The 15,337-nt window shown below is 45.5% G+C and overlaps 1 protein-coding gene across 3 annotated transcripts in view; it reads right to left on the reverse strand.

Moving 5' to 3' along the window:
* Positions 1-15,337, reverse strand: part of MSRA (methionine sulfoxide reductase A) — a 420,629-nt gene that overhangs the window by 177,626 nt on the left and 227,666 nt on the right. The gene's annotated exons all lie outside the window — the stretch shown is intronic.

Raw genomic sequence — 15,337 nt, forward strand, 5'->3', positions numbered from 1 at the left:
TTGCAGGGAAAAGATAAGGGTAGCAAAAAGGCAAAATGAATCCATGCTAGACAAAGGCATTCAACTTTACAGAAATAAAATGGGATTTTTAAAAGCAGTCTATAGCAAGTGTCATTTTTAAAATGTTTGTGACATTAAGCAAATAATGATAATTTTGACAATTTATCTTATGATAAAGTAGCACCGAAGGGTATGCTTGAAAAAATTGACTCAGAGGGGGAGCTGTGTTAGTCTGTAACTTTAAAAACAACAAGTAGTCCGGTGGCACTTTAGAAACTAACAAAAACATATAGAATCATGAGCTCTCAGGGGAAAACCTACTTCCTCAGATGAGTTGGCTGACAGGATGTAGTGGGTTTTACCCACAAAAGCTCATGATCCTATATATTTTTGTTAGTCTCTAAGGCAGGGGTGGGGAATCTAAGGCCTGGGGTCCGGATGCAGCCTCCAGCTTGCCTGGATCTGGCCCCTGAGGCTCAGAGCTCTGCCCGGTTTTAGGGAACCCATGCTGGTGAGAGGTGGGTTTGGTAGCTTCTCACTTGTGTGGAGCCCCAGACTGATTTTTCTGTGGGTCAGTGGTCCCTGACCCAGAAAAGGTTCCCCACCCCCGTTCTAAGGTGCCACAGGACTACTTGTGTTTGAAAAAATTGAGTTCATATATATCAGCACACTTTAGTATCTTCCATCTACAAAAACCCCTCCCTTAGCCCCAATGGCCTCTCCTGCCATTCCCCATCCCCTTTCTCTCTTTCATCTCTAAGCTAACTGAGTATTTGGTCTATAGAAACTCTCCAATCTGGGATCCAACCCTTGTATGCCTCTGAAAATGCTGATGGCAAACTTTGTAATGAACTCTTCCTAGCCAACTCTCAGATACCATATTCCAGCCTCCTTGGCCTGGTTGCCAACTTTGACATGGTCAACCATCCCCTTCTTAAACTAGAAGTCCTGTGGCACCTTATAGACTAACAGATTTATTGGACTACATGCATCTGACAAAATGGGTCTTTGGCCACGAAATCTTATGCTCTTATAAATCTGTTAGTCTATAATGTGCCACAGGACTTCTCATTGTTTATGCAGATTCAGACTAACACGGCTACCACTCTGATTCTCATCCTCTTCTTGAAATCTTGGCCTTCTTTGGCTTCCATATTCTTGCCAGCAAGCTAAGGAAGTATGGATTGGATAATAGGATTGTAAAGTGGATAGAAAGCTGGCTACATTGTCAGGCCCAACGGGTAGTGATTGATGGCTCGATGTCTGGTAGGCAGTTGGTTTCAAGCGCAGTGCCTGAAAGATCGGTTCTAGGGCTGGTTTTGTTCAACATCTTTATTAATGAACTCAATGAGGGGATGGATTGCATCCTTACCAAGTTTGTGGATGACACTAAGCTAAGGGGAAAGGTAGATACGTTGGAGGGTAGGGATATGGTCCAGAGTGACCTAGACAAACTGGAGGATTGGGCCAAAAGAAATCTGATGAGGTTCAACAAGGACAAGTGTAGAGTCCTGCACTTGGGACGGAAGAATCCCAAGCATTGTTACAGGCTGGGGATAAGAACATAAGAACATAAGAATGGCCGTACTGGGTCAGACCAAAGGTCCATCTAGCCCAGTATCCTGTCTACCAACAGTGGCCAGCACCAGGTGCCCCATTAACCAGGATCAACTGGCTATGTAGCAGTTCTGCAGAAAAGAACCTGGGGATCACAGTGGATGAGAAGCTGGATATGAGTCAGCAGGGCGCCTTTGCAGCCAAGAAAGCTAATGGCATATTAGGGTGCATTAGGAGGAACATTTCCAGCAGAGCTAGGGAAGTGATTATTCCCCTTTATTCGGCACTGGTGAGGCCACATCTGGAGTACTGCGTCTAGTTCTGCCCCCCGCCCCCCCACTACAGAAAGGATGTGGATGCACTGACGAGGGTCCAGCAGAGGGCAACCACAATGATTCGGGGGCTGGAACACATGACCTACGAGGAGAGGCTGAGGGATTTGGGCTTATTTAGTCTGCAGAAGAGAAGAGTGAGGGGGGATTTGATAGCAGCCTTCAACTTCCTGGAGGGAGGTTCCAAAGAGGATGGAGAGAGGCTGTTCTCAGTAGTGACAGATGGCAGAACAAGGAGCAATGGTCTCAAGTTGCAGTGGGGGAGGTCTAGGTTGGATATTAGGAAAAACTATTTCCCTTGGAGGGTGGTGAAGCACTGGGATGGGTTCCCTAGGGAGGTGGTGGAATCTCCATCCCTAGAGGTGTTTAAGTCCGGCTGGACAAAGCCCTGGCTGGGTTGATTTAGTGGAGTTGGTCCTGCTTTGGGCAGGGGGCTGGACTCGATGACTCCTGAGATCTCTTCCACCCCTAGGATTCTATGATTCCATGACTCAGTCCTCTCCTGCTTCCCCTCTTACCTCTCAGATCGCTCCTTCCGAGGATCATTCTCGTCTCCCTTCCAACCTTCTCTGGGTGATCCACAGGGCTCTGTCCTTTGTCTTCTCACTCTACACCCTACCTCTGGGGAAACTTATTTAGGAACACAAATTCAACTTCCATCTCGCTGCTGCTATGACTCAGAGATCTATCTCTTGACTCCAGACCTGTCTTCTTCTGTCCATACTAAATTATCAGCCTTTCTGATGCCTCCTAATGGGTGTCGAACCTTCAGCGCAGCATGGATAAATCAGCACAGTTATAGTTTTCTCTCCCAAGGCCTCCCTGCTATTTCCTCTTTTGATCACTGTGGACAACACCACCATCTTGCCTGTCACTCAGGCTCATAAACGAGAAATAAGTTCTCTCACTCAGGGAATGTCTAAATCTTGCTGTTTCTTTCTCAATAACATCTGAGGTACAACCTTTCCTACCCATTCACACAGCTAAAACTCATGTCCAGGCTGTCATCAGCTCACATCTCGATCATTGCAACATTTTCTCTGACCTTGACACGTGCAATCTGCCCCACTCACATCCATTCATAATGCAGCTGCAACAACCATTTTTCTAGCCCATCACCCCCACTCCTCGTGTCACTCCATTGGCTCTCGCTTCTCTATGGCACCAGATATAAGCTACTTCTCTTCATTTTCAAGGTCTTTTATGACTTATCTGCACCTACCTACCTCTCTCTTATTCACAATCAAAATGCTGACCTGCATCGCCTATCAGCTCATGATGACAGCCTCCATCACCCACTTGTTAATTTTTCAAACAAAAACCTTTTTCCTGGGCTACCCCTCACACGAAGGAGGGTTCCCCGTACACATTCAGCACATTATCCTTCCTCAAAATCCTTCTTAAACCTATATAATGGGCTTGCTGTAGTGCCTAGAAAAAACTGACAATGGTTAGATTGCTGGCGTGCTGAGATGGCTGCCTATCAGTCTGACCAATATTATCTCGTTTCATTATTTCCCCCATCAATCTGTCTGCAGCTATCTGCTGTCTTGTGTCTTTACTAAGATCACAAGCTCTCAGGAGCAGGGACTGTCTTCCTTTTGTTCTGTGTTTGTATAGTATTTAGAACAATGGGATCCTAGTCGACAACCAGGGCTCCTAGACCTTATGGCAATACAAATAATTATTGCTATTAATAACTAGTAATAATGAATATGCATTGCAGAGTCATAATGTAACTAAGTAATGATTTTTTTAAATTATGGTAATTAAATTTAAGAAGTCACAGAGAACTGGAGAAATATCAGATGATTGGGGGGAAAAAAAAAAAAAAAAACCCAGGGAAAGCTTCTTTTCCAAAGGAATTAAAGCTCACAAACTTCATAAAAGAACTAGAGCATTTCTGAGGAAAAACTGAATATGCCAAAATATAAGCTTGGCTTCAAGACAGCAATGGCAGATGGATAAACCACTTCAAATATTTGAAGGGAATAAAAAGAGATTGATAGCAACTGTTTAAGATGATCCAAAGATTAATAAGGAGTAACAGAATGAACTGGAACAAATGAAAGTTCAGACTGGTGAACAGGAAAAATGTCCACAGGAAAATGTATTAGGTTGCAAAATGGCTGCCAAAGCAAAATGGTGAAAGCTTTGTCGCTTGAGTTGTTTAAAAGGAAATGGACAGTACAATTGTTAATATACAGTACTGTAAAAAACAATAGAGCACTGACACAGAATGGACTTGACTTCTTCCTATCATCATATATATAGTAGCCCAGTGTCTGTGAGTCTGTAACGCTGAAATGCTGGCTGTTCCCTCTGAGCGGCCTGTGCTGCATGGGAAGTGCGGGGCCCAAACGGCCGCTTGCTCCCCTGCGGCGGCCCGGCTGAGCAGCGCAGAAGTCAGCTGAGTGCCACGGCGGGAGGCGAAGGGGGGCGGGGCAGTGATGTGCGGCGTGACAGCGGCTCCAGGCTCTGCCTTCTGGCCATGAACGTCACCGCCCCGCCCCCCCTTCGCCTCCCGCTGTGGCGCTTGGCTGACTTCTGCGCTGCTCAACCAAGCCACCGTGTGGGAGCAAGTGGCGCAAGCGACCATTTGGGCTCCACACCCCCCATGCAGCACGGGGAGTGCGGCACCCAAACGGCCATTTGGGCTCCGCAGTCCCCCAAATGAGAGGCAGGAGGAGGAGGAGAAGAGAAAGAGAGAGACAGAGAGAGAGGCAGGAGGCAGAGGAGAGAGAGGGGGAGGCAGTAGGAGGAGGAGAGAGAGAGAGAGACAGAGCGAGAGGCCGGAGGCTCAGGAGAGAAGATCGAAGTGGAGGAGAGACCTGAAAATCCCGTCTTATGACGGGCTAATTGGCTAGTTCTTAAAAATGAGGTCTCTTTGATGTGCAGAGACTGCTTTGGGTTCCTTAAATCAAAATAAATGGAAGATCATTTAACCTCTTCAGCGCCACATTCATGTAACTACACCTCCACTTTTTTAATGTAGGGCCATGTAAATGCTTCTGTCATGGCATGATGTATGACATCTACCCCAACCCCTGGTCAAAGTTCCATATTTTCAGACTCATGTACTAACTGAGTTGTGGGACCTGCTAAAGTAGTACTTTTAAAGAGAAAAGAAACATAAAAGGTACTTTAAACATTAGGGAATATGAAAACTTCAAATCAAAAGCAAAAACTTCATGCAGTTAGGCATTTAGCTGTGTGTGGGTTGACAAAACAGCGGGGTTGTCCTTATAGCTTTAAAGCAATGAATATGATGGATCATTAAAGAAGCAGTAAGGCAAGTCATTTAGTCAATTTAAGTATTAAAAAAAACACATAAGGCAAGAAAAAGCCAAAGATAAAATATACAGGATACATTACGAATGAAACATGCCTGGAAGGGTCATTGAAACGAGGAAGGAGGGAAGCTAAGGAAGAAGGCAAGGGATGTAGAGGGCCCAAGCTTTGGAAGTATATTGGAGAAATGACTCACCACATTTAGAGAGGATGCAACATGTACTTCCTTTCTAGCCTCACCAGCTCCAGTACTATTAGATATTTATAGCAGAGTAGTTCCCAGATTCCCCATCAGGATCAGGGCCTCACTATGCAAGGCACTGTACAAACATGCACAAAGAGAAAGTTTATGTCCTAAAGAAGCTACAAGCTAGTACAGCTTCTCCAATGCTGAGTTAAACCTAGGACCATAATTTAACCTCCGCCCCCCGCTGCCACTTGCATGGTCCCTGCACAGAAGAGTAACTAAAGTGATGCTCCTTGTTTCCCTTTGCCTTTGTGTAATACTAAAAGACCCTGGTCATTTTATTTATTATTTATTTATTTAAATATTTTTACCCTGCCTTTCTATTTAAAATATTCAAGGCAGCTTACAAAAACAAAAACAAAAAAATAAAAGTACTTTCTCACACTAGGCCACAAATTACCAGTGTCAAAGAGGTAAATATTTCCATCAGAAGCAGGGATCAAACCTGGGACTTCTGGAGCTTAATGCATGAGCCTCTATTGCCCGAGCAAAAAAAAACTTCTCTTGGCCAAGGCTGTAGCAGACTCGACAATCTCTAGCGGGTCTAACCACCACGAGAGGTAGACAGTGTGTCACACCAAAGAGGCCTGGGTCCCCTTTGCACAGCCACGTGGGTTGGCTATAGTCTACCTTCAGGAAGGATCTCAGGCTATACATAATAACTTCTTGTCCATGACTTTTAAGAATACACTCCAAAATATGCCAGACTAGTTTCATAGGTTCTGCAGAGACCAGAGGGAACTGATCAAACACCAGCCAGTGTATTTGTACAGCTGCCTGACCCAGATTCAAACTCAAGTTTGAAAGATAAAAGATGAGTAGATCAATTTAAGCCCATTAATAAATCTTTCCAGATATTTAACTTTTGTGTGGTAAATCTTTTCGACATTATTAATTCTCACCCCATTTTTAATGAAGTACTGTGTCCATGTTTAACCCCAGCAAGCTACATAATGAATTATTACTGATGATTAATTATGTTGTAAGAGACCAGCTCGGGTTTTGGTCATACAGGGAATTAATTAAAGTCTCCTTCAGTAAACAGTTTTCTGTTTACTGTACCACTCAGAGACAAAAAAGGGCCCCTTCTTCCATTTGCTGCAGTTTTACTTCCCATCAGACCTATGAAAGTCTCTACATCCTATTAAAATCTACTGAACATTCATTGCATTTGACTATCAATCATTCCAAATTCAGCTATATGCAAATGAAGTCATTTCTATTCCATATAAAATCCCTTTATATAGCAACATGACTGGATATGATTCTAATTTAAATGGAACCAGTATTTTCCTGTTAACTTTGTTAGTGCGGAATGAAGTCCTTAATTATGCCCAAAAGTGGTTTGCAAGACACGCCACCTAAAAATCTTGACGTGAGCATGTGCAAACCAACTTGATCCAAACACCCAGCCACCTAGCTCATGCCTGTGGGTTCCTTTATTTCACATGTAGCAAAGCTATGCTGAGTTATTCAGACTGCAGCATAGATCAGGAATTGACAATAATACTAAAGGGGGGGCACTTCAAATATTTTCAAAGTGGTCACGGAATGCCCTGGAAGGGGCGGGGCCTTGGGCAGAAGGGGCGGGCCTTTACACAGCAGGAGTTGAAAGGCTCACGCATCCCCTGTGGCTCCCAGGCAACACATTAGAGGTGGGGCAGGAGTTGCCAACCCTTTCAACTCCTGCTATTTAAAGGGCTCATGCCTTAGCAGCTGCCCGGAAAGCGCAAGCCCTTTAACTCAAAGCAGTTGAAAGGGCTCCCAGCTCCCAGCTCCACTGCTACCTCATTGTCTGGGAGCTGCCAGAGAGGCACAAACCCTTTCAAATGCTTCTGTTTAAAGGGCTTGTGCCTGCCAGGTGGCTGCTAACGCGTTGCTTGGCAGCAATAACCCAGCAGCAGTTTTCCAGGGTTAGCCCATGGCGGGCCACTGCTATATTTACCTGCACAGCTGCAGGTACCAGTGATCGCAGCTCCCATTGGCTGCAGATTGCCGGTCTAGCCAATAGGAGCAGCAGGAAGTGGCGCAGCCCGGGACAGCAATTTTTTTGTAGTGTAGACAGCCCTTTGGCAGTCCCCTACTCAGGCTACATCTATACTGCAGGCTTCTTGCACAAGAGCGCATCCAGACTGCATGGACACTCTCTCAAAAGAAAGCTCTGATTGCTCTTCACAGAAGAGCCACCAGAGCACCTGTGCTTTTTTTGATTGGCTCTTTTTGCCTGTCCCCACACACCTTTTTGTGCAAGAACTCTTGCGCAAAAACGAGTTATTCCTCATAGAAAGAGGAATACTTATGCCGCAAAAACCCACTTGAGGTGTGGACGCTGCATGGGTTTTTGTGCAAATATGGCTGGTTTTGCAAAAAACCCTGTAGTATAGATGTAGCCCCAGTGCACTGGCTTTTCTGGATTTCATTCTGAGGTGCCTAGCTCTTCCAATATGTATGGCTATGTCTACGCTGCACAGTTATTTCGGAATAAGCTATTCTGGAATAGTTATTCCAAAATAGCTTATTTAGAAATAGCAGGTCTATACTGCAGAGCAGCCTCAAAATTAGTCCGAGGCAGGCTTCCCTAATGTAGATGTGCTATCTCGATTTAGAGCCCCAGGAAAAATAACTTAGAATGGCCCTGGTGAAGGGCTATTTCAAAATAGTAGAAGTGGAGCGTCTACACACGCCTTATTTTGCAATAGCTATTTTGGAATAGGCATAATTCTTCGTAGAATGAGATTTACAGAAATCAGAATAAGCTGACCATTAGTTCAAAATTATTTTGAAATAATGGATTTGCTGTGTAGACTCTCGCATAGTTATTTCAGAATAATGTCCATTATTCCAAAATAACTCTGCTGTGTAGATATACCCTTGTATAGGAAATTTACGTAGGGATTAGACTAGCTGACAGAAGACCAAAATGTTAGACATTACAATACCAAGCCTAAATCCCCTTTGTGTATCTCAGGGTACGTCTACACTACAGCACTAATTAATTAGTTAATTCGAACTAAGCTAATTCGAACTAACGCATCCAGACTAAAAAACTAGTTCGAATTAGCGTTTTGCTAATTCGAACTAGCATGTCCACACAGAGTGGACCCTGAACCGGGGTTAAGGATGGCCGGAAGCAGTGCCAGCAGGGCATCAGATGAGGACTTAGAGCGTGGAACTGCTGTCTCAGGCTAGCCGAGGGCTGTGCTTAAAGGGACCCGACCCCCACCCCGGACAGACAGTTCTCTGGGGTGCCCCGCTTACAAAGCAGTCCTGGCTTGCATTGCCCGGAGTACCCACACTGGGCACATCACAGCACTCGGTCATTAGACCGGCTGCACTTGCCGCAGGCTGCCATCTGGGGAGAGGGGACAATTGGGGGGCTGCAGGAGAGGTTCCACCCCCAGAAGCCCGCAGAGCCAGCCCAGTCCTCCCCATCGGGGGCTCATACCCCATTCCTCCCTCACCTCCTTCCACTTATCCCTCCCTAGCCCCCCTTTCTGATGTACAAAATAAAGAAAACGTGTGTTCAAAAATAGAATCTCTCTTTATTGAACAAAACTGGGGGAGACTGGGAAAAGGAGGTGGGAGAGGGGAAGAGAGAGGGTGGGAGAGGGAAGGGCAACTACAATGATGAGGGGTTTGGAACAGGTCCCATATAAAGAGAGGCTAAAGAGACTTGGACTTTTCAGCTTAGAAAAGAGGAGATGGAGGGGGGGATATGATAGAGGTCTATAAAAGCAAGAGTGGGGCGAAGAGGGTGCATACAGAAAAGTTCTTCATTAGTTCCCATAACAGAAGGACTAGAGGACACCAAAGGAAAGGAATGGGTAGCAGGCTTCAAACTAACAACAGAAAGTTGTTCTTCACAAAGCAAATAGTCAACCTGTGGAACTCCTTGCTGCTGGAGGCTGTGAAGGCTAGAACTAGAACAGAGTTTAAAGGGAAGTGAGATCAAGTCATGGAGGCTGGGTCCATGGAGTGGTATTAGCCAGGGGGTAGGAGTGGTGTCCCTGCCCGAAGTTTGTGGAAGGCTGGAGAGGGATGGCACGAGACAAATCGCTTGGTCACTGTCTTTGGTCCATCCCCTCCAGGGTCCCTAGGGTTGGCCGCTGTCGGCAGACAGGCTACTGGGCTAGATGGACCTTTGGTCTGACCCACGACGGCCATTCTAAACTCAGGGCTCAGGGTCGGGGGTCTCAGTGGACCACCTTGATTTTCATGCAAACCTGCTCCTGGGTGGCCAGGCTGGCAGCTCTCCTGCCCTAGACGGCTGCTTTCCTGTGCCTAGTGCGGAGGTCATGGGTGAGGTCCACGATGTCTGCACTGGACCAGGCGGGTGCCCGCCTCTTGCGGTCCTAGGCAAGCTCCCGGGAGCCGCCAGCCTGGTCCCGGGAAGAGGGGGAGGGCTGGGGGGCATCGGGTGGCTGGCTCGAGCCGTGCCAGGTGCAGGGTCTGCTGGCTGGGTGCTGGCAGGCTTGCACCTGGCACAGGCACCGTAGCCAGCCCGTGTCCCTTTAAGGGGGCCGGGAGGGGGGCAATAGAGTTTCCCTGGTGTTGGCCAGAGTGGCCACCAGGGAAAGCTGGGGAGGGCTAGCCTCCCACTAGTTCGAATTAAGGGGCTACACACCCCTTAATTCGAACTAGTAAGTTCGAACTAGGCTTAGTCCTCGTAAAATGAGGTTTACGTAGTTCGAACTAAGCGCTCCGCTAGTTCGAATTAAGTTCGAACTAGCGGAGCGCTAGTGTAGCGCCTATCAAAGTTAATTCGAACTAACGTCCGTTAGTTCGAATTAACTTTGTAGTGTAGACATACCCTCAGAGCACCTGAGTCAGATATTGCTTTCACTCTGCATATTGTTACAAGTTTCTATTGTCGTCACTATGAAAAAAACCCGGCATTGCCGATAGCTAGTGAACTTTGCACTAATAACTGCAAATGATATTCAGGTATGAGAAGGGACAGTGGTTTCATTGTTCTTTGCACTGTTACTGCAGCATTATAAAATACGTATATTGGAACATCATGACAACAAGATAGCAGTACATAGATTAATGTCCCTTATTTACAGAGGCTGTTTCCATCTTTTAGCTTGCAAGTTTTTCTATTCATAAAAGTGATCATATATTGATCCTGCAATAGCCGTGAGACGCCTCAGTCAGGGTCAGGTCTCCATTTTGCTACATGCTGCCAAACACACACAAAGAGCCCGAAAACATTTGCAACCTAAAGGTTGGATCCAGCATGTACTGAAGCCAATGGAACAATTCCTTTCGACTTCAGTGGTCAGGCTTTAAGAACTGTAAAAGGGATCTGAAAATGGGATTAGACGGGGTAGTAACATCAGACTTTATACAGCTCCAAAGAGAACAGTGAGCAGACCATACATCTGCCATTGTAATCCACAAAATTCTTGCTTGGCTGCCTCCTAACCCTGTAGATGCCTGAACTCCCTCACTGCCTACATTTTTGTCAATAAAACGATTCCCAGGTCCCTATCAGTTGCCTAAGCCCCAGGGTGATCCAAAAACTAGGGTGAGAAAGGCAGTCCTTTCCTAATTGTGTGCTGAGCCCAATCCCGGGTGGGGGGGAAAGAGGTCTGTTTTAGGCCAGTTCTAACCACTGGCCTTTGGGATAATCTAATGCTGGTCTTTCTCAATCTCTCCTATTGAAGTTGTTACACTTAATTCATTGACTAATTAAACAATAGCTGGGCCAGAGAAAGAGTGGGAATGACTCTATAGCCCAACAGTCAGCATTCACGTACAAGGAAGCAAAACCCTGTGCAAATCCCTTCAGCTCCATTGGGCATGGGGGAACTTGGGCCAGAGATCTCCCATATGCCATGGGTGTGCTCTAACCACTGAACTAATGGGCTAGAAGGAAGGTCAGACAGTTTCTTCTTCCCTCCCCCTCCAGAGCTGTTGTAGGAGCTAGGTGGCCTCTTGGCACTCCTACAGGCTGCATCTCTGTAAACTGGAACTCTCTGGTCCAGCAACATCTGTGCTCTGGCAGGACCTCTGATGTTGCAGGATCACAGAGTCCTGGAGGCCTGCAAGGGGTGGGAAGGTCCGGGAGCTCGGCACAATGCAGGGGGTGACCTGACCCAGCTGGGTTCGCGGGGGAGAGCGCAGCTCTGCTGGGCTGGGAGGGAACTGCAGGGGGGAGGTACAGGAAGGCTGGCGTGAGACCCACCTGGGTTGCTGGGGGAGCCGGGAAGCCCAGTGGGGTGGCAGGGCAGGGGATGGGACCGGCAGCAGGGGAGCCAGAAATGACCTGACCTCATCAGGCAAAATCCTTCATCCAGGACCAGTCAGGTCCTGGGGGTGTCAGTCCAGGGAGGTCCAACCAGTACTGGATTGGTCCTAGATGCCAATTAGAGGGAGGAGCATCTATCTTCCCTCAGGCCTGATTTACTAAGAGAATCTGCCTCACTGCAGCCTGGACTTGAGCGCCTGCCTCAAATACAGGGGAGGGCTTAGGACATGCTGCTCACTGCTATCTCCCATTGGCTAGCTTAGGCAGCTACCCACTTGGGGTCCTGAGCTTTGCTGTTCACATTCTAAGGTGCCTCTTTCTCACCATCCACTGTCTACGGAGCTTAGGCCCCTGACCCAGGGCTGTCCCAGTGACTTTTCCAGGTGCCTAAGAGAGAAGTGTTGCAGTGATGAGCATTGTACCTCAAGTCCCTGGGTGGATGCAGGATTAAAGATGCAGATAAGTACCTAGTGAGAATATCAAAGACTTCTCAGTGGGACAGGTGCCTGGATCCTATTTACTCCAATGAGGATTAGGTACTGAACCTGTTTAGTTACTTTTGTAAATACCATTTAGGTATCTTCAGCTTCCTAAATAATTTGGAAATCTGACCCTCAGTGCTGCAAAGAGGGATTACAGAGAACCTTCGCCTCACCTTCCCCGACCTCCTCCCCCTGCTCTCAGAATGGGGAGGAAAAGTGGGTGAATCAGCCATGCTACAGGGAGGTGTTGCACCACTTCGTGGATCCTAAAATCAGCAACTGAGAGGATATTTGGAAGAAACCAAATATAAGTTTTAGCTTTAGAACAGGTCATCTGTTCAAACCCAGGCTATGTTGCTGTGCCCCAGACATTGTGGCATTCCAGCTGGCAGTCTGGTGAGCGGTGGAAAATGAATTTGCCAGTGTTACTGTGCTTCTCAGAGGAATACCACTCACCTCATTCACACAGCATTAGAAACTCCCACCTGCTAATCTCCAGTTCAGAGAGCAAAGATTTCATTTGCTTAAAAGAGCAACTTTGAGTTTTTAATGGTTTTGTTTTTTCACAAAAATGTCCACACCGAATTTTCTCTCACACACACACACACACACACACACACACACACACACACACGGACTGAGATGAGCAATGCATAATGGCCTAATTACACATCTGTGAAAAATGGGGTTTATAATATGTCGCTGATGTACCCTTGCTGGCAAGGGGCTTTATACATATTTTATTATTATTGGGACATGACACTCAATTATTAAAAATATGTATTACTGCTATAACACAACCAAAACAGAGCTATTTATAATACTCATAATGGTTGTAAGATCACAATTACTTGTCTATATTAAAAAAAAATGAAGCCCCTCTGAGTTTTACCTTTTCATAAGCCTGAAGGATCACTTCACTAGGCTCTGCACCAGCTGTTATAATTCATAGGAGAGAGACTATTTCCTTTATTACTAAAAGGGTGATGTAAATCAAATGCAGACCTTGGGAAAAGAAGACTATCATTTATTAAGTTTACATAAAAAAATTAAGAGATGTTAATAAATACTGAGTCTATAAGCAGGTCCAAATCTATCTGAAATGCCCCGCAGTGAAGTCTTACATCAGTTGTTATTGAAACATTAAATGCTTTTCTTACAGGCTTAGAGCAATCAATTTAAACTTATAGTCATCTTGTACCCATATGTGCGGCTCCCGTTGATGAGAAGGCTATTAATAAAGGACTAGATGGCTGTGAATTAAAGCAAGCTCTACTTAATCACATTAATCCAGAGTATGTTAAAGGCTTCAATTTTCTAAATAATTTTGGGCTTAATGCCTCCAAGATGGGCAGACTGTTCTATTGATGCAGCATCTGGTCCAATTTAAACTGCATTGTGAGAGAGGAATTGTCAGGCCTTTGCTAAACTAAGGAAGACTGACAGTTCTAGGGATGCAACCAAAACTGCTACAGCTGAGACAAAAGATGCTGCAAGATATTGAAACAGACCTACAACAATTAGAAGGCAGCCCACTGCTCTGCAAATGCAACTCTACTGTTCAATGAATTGTATATGATTAACTTACTCTTGCTGATGGGATGAGTACTCCACACACTTAACCATTACTGTGTTTTCCAGTCATTGAACATCCAACAGCTGCTGCTGTGAAATATATTCACTTACCCATTACTTTGGGTTACCAATTAGAGAGGAATTATTTGAAAAGAAATGGTGTAACCACTCTCACCACCCTCCTATTAACCACATTTCCTGGCTTCAAACATTTTTCTTGCCCTTCTGAAGGTCTTGATTTTTGGTAAGTGAAAATAAGAGTTGTACCCTTGAACTCCAAGGCTTATCTTGGCTTGTGGTGTAAAAATCTTGCTGTTTCTCAGTGAAAAGACAAGAAAACAGTGTTTTCAATAGTGTCCGGACAAAATTTTAAAAGGGACTTGGCTGTTTCAGTACAATTCTTCAGTGGGAGAAATGTTATTTATTTATTTAAGGATCAACCTTTACAGAAATTCTTCACTGCAAGTGGACATTGAATATTTTATAATCTCCCATAGAGCAAAATGTAATGTACTGTTTTCTATTCTATTTCTCTTACATCTGTTAGAATTCTTTAAGATCTTGACGAAAGCAGTGAATACGGAGCCAGATCCACTCTGTTACACAAGTGTGTGTTCCTACTAACTCCACTGGAATCAAGAAGAACTAGAGGACACCAAATGAAATTAATGGGGAGCAGGTTTAAAACTAATAAAAGAAAGTTCTTCACACAGCATGTAGTCAACCTGTGGAACTCCTTGCCAGAGGAGGCTGTGAAGGCTAGGACTATAACAGAGTTTAAAGAGAAGCTAGAGAATTTCATGGAGGTTAGGTCCATAAAAGGCTATTAGCCAGGGGATAAAATGGTTTCCTTGGCCTCTGTTTGTCAGAGGCTGGAGAGGGATGGCAGGAGACAAATCGCTTGATCGTTGTCTTCGGTCCACCCTCTCTGGGGCACCTGGTGCTGGCCACTGTCGGTAGACAGGATACTGGGCTAGATGGACCTTTGGTCTGACCCAGTACAGCCGTTCTTATGTTCTCATGTTATGGTGTTACGGTAGTTATGCACCTTTGGGTATGAGAAGAGGAACAGGTTCATATTTTCAATGTCACGCTTACAAAGCTGTAGAAAGCTTTCTCTCAGAGCTGATTTCAATTTCAAGGGAAGTTTTTATAGAATGTTCAAAGCTGATTTTGAGTGCGTACAGATAGCACTGAATGTGTACTCACTAATCTTAGCCCACTAAGGCGAAGATCCTGTCATGGAAGTCATGGATGCAACCACTAGCCGCAGAGCTCCAAGCTGCTCCAGGTGGCAGGAGGAACAGGGAGCTGCCAGCAACAGCAGTGGTGGGTGCTAGATCCCTCCGCTTTTCTCCCATAGCATGGCTTCTCATCCCCCACACCTGCATCATCTCCATTTGGTCAATTACCTTTAGCAAAAGTCAGGAACAGGTCATGGACATCTGTGATTTTTTGTTTATTACCCATGACCTGTCTCTGACTTTTACTAAAATTAATGTGACAAAAACGTAACCTTATTCATCATAGTGTAAAATTTGCACAATAACAAAATGGGTGAGATTTACAAGATACACTAAACTGTATGCTTTTGTGTCTT

Source organism: Pelodiscus sinensis, chromosome 3 (genome assembly GCF_052426305.1).
Source record: "Pelodiscus sinensis isolate ZL-2025 chromosome 3, ASM5242630v1, whole genome shotgun sequence".
Lineage (NCBI taxonomy): Eukaryota > Metazoa > Chordata > Testudines > Trionychidae > Pelodiscus > Pelodiscus sinensis.